At 47.9% G+C, this 2,046-nt stretch overlaps 1 long non-coding RNA gene across 1 annotated transcript; it reads right to left on the bottom strand.

Annotated features, from left to right (window-relative positions):
* Positions 1–399: 399 nt before the first annotated feature.
* On the bottom strand, positions 400–1,596 carry LOC125992658 (uncharacterized). The gene is made up of 3 exons (XR_011086279.1): positions 1,465–1,596; positions 828–1,004; positions 400–648 (listed from the first exon to the last, which is right to left on the bottom strand). It is a non-coding gene; the product is annotated as an uncharacterized lncRNA (long non-coding RNA).
* Positions 1,597–2,046: the final 450 nt, after the last annotated feature.

Genomic DNA, 2,046 nt, shown 5'->3' with positions numbered 1-2,046 from the left:
TCATTAAATGAGGTGATTTGAGGTTTCTTCGGCACCGGAATGATGGAGGCAGTCTTAAAGCACGCTGGCACTGTGGCTTGGCCCAGCGAGGTGTTAAAAATGTCTGTGATGACCCCAGCCAGCTGACCTTGCACATTCCCTGAACACACGCCCAGGAATGTTGTCGGGGCCAGGGGCCTTACGGGGGTTGACTCTCCTCAGGGTCTTCAACACATCGGCGGAGTCAAGGCAGAGTACCTCCTCTTCCTGATGGGGGACAGTTTTAACTGCTGGAGTGCCGTTTAGTGCCTCGAACCTCCCAAAGAAGTTATTTAGACCATTTAGAAAGTCAGAATCAACTGCACCCACCGGGGGGGGAGGGTGAGTTGTAGTCTGTAATCGCCCGTATGCCTTGCCACATACTCCTGGTGTTGTTGGCGTCGTGGAAACGATCCTGAATTTTTCGACTGTGGTCTCGCTTCGCTACCCTGATGGCACGGTTCAAGTTGGCTCTCGCTGTCCTCAGTGTCTCCTTGTCGCCAGACTTGAAGGCAGAGTTCCGCGCTCGTAGCGTTTGACGTACCTCCTCAGTCATCCAGGGTCGTTGGTTGCCCCGGGTGATGATATTCTTAGTGGTGCTGACGTCCTCGGTGCATTTGTTGACGTAGGCTGACACAGTCATGGCACACGCATGTCAAATCTACATCGGGGAAACTGGGAGGGAGGGAGGGAGGGAGGGAGGGCGGGAGGGAGGCAAGCAGGGAGGCAGGCAGGCAGGGAGGCAGGCAGGGAGGCAGGCAGGGAAGCAGGCAGGGAGGAAGGCAGTGTCTGTCTGTTGAGGTTTTCACCTTGTTCTTCTCCTGCTGAAGTTCTAACTGGACGTCCATCAGTTTGGCTCTCAGCTCGTCATTGGCGGCCTGAAAGGCGTCCGTTCGCTCCGCCTTGACCCGCCCTGCCGGAGCTCGTTTGGACATCTCTTACTCGAGTCTCGCCCGGTCGTCAGTCAGAGATCACAACATTTGTACCTGGAGAGCACAAACGCAGCGCTGTTTTCCACTGGCTTCGGACTCAACTTCAATCGGTACCGTAACGTACAACATCATAAACATAGATCTAGCTTGACTTATTCATTGAATAAATGCATTTGGTTCTTCAAAACTGCATCGCGCAACATAGCGTGACCGAGACGGCCGTTATCCACCTGCGTGAAGTTATTTGGTGAAATGAATGAGATGTTTAAGACACCATCGTTCTGTCTCTATGTAGATGAAGGGAAATAATCGATTGCTGAAGGTCCAAAGGTGTTGTGATAAACAAATAAACATATTAGTGACATATTTGTGATAAACATATTAGGCAGGATAATCACATATGTTAACTTGACTGCCCACACTGTATTTATTTATGGTTATTTGTTAAATCGAGTACTGTTAGACATGAAACAGGAAGTGTTTAACATAAATGGACGACGAAAGGGGTACTCACCATTGTAGCTCCTGCTGGTCAATGATACGAGCCTCTTCTTGCAGTGGAAAACATACAGCCAACAAACACCGTGGAACCTAAAGGAAGGAAATTAAACATTAACATTTAGCCTCAACCAACATTCACAGATACAACGCAACGCAAACTACACAAACATAAATCTTTTTAAACACAATGAGTTGTACTTACCGTGTACGCTCTAGACGGTCCACTTGCAAGCAGAAAATAAAGATATTTCTGTTGATAATCGTCGTGTTTGTATCCGTTGTCTCGCTCAAGGCCATTGCGCCCACAGATTTGAATTTTGGCCAGAGTTCAGCCTATTGACGTCATTTCCGCGGTGTAATACCCGCATATCTGAAACGGCAAAGTTAAGAGTAGAGTTAAATAAAGTTTTTAATCAACGCAATAATTTACAAACGTTGACCAGTCGAAATAATCGTCGAAATTTGGCGTCTGTGGCTGGAAGCAGACGCCGAGTTCGACGTTCCTCCCAAATGCCACACTGCCTCGCTTTTCAGGCCAACAAAAAAACATATTTTTCAAAACAATGAGTTGTAATTACCTTGTACGCTCTAGACG

Source organism: Syngnathus scovelli, unplaced genomic scaffold (assembly GCF_024217435.2).
Source record: "Syngnathus scovelli strain Florida unplaced genomic scaffold, RoL_Ssco_1.2 HiC_scaffold_23, whole genome shotgun sequence".
Taxonomy (NCBI): Eukaryota; Metazoa; Chordata; class Actinopteri; order Syngnathiformes; family Syngnathidae; genus Syngnathus; species Syngnathus scovelli.
The sequence above is the reverse complement of the archived record's forward strand: the minus strand, read 5'-3'. Positions and strand labels throughout refer to the sequence as shown.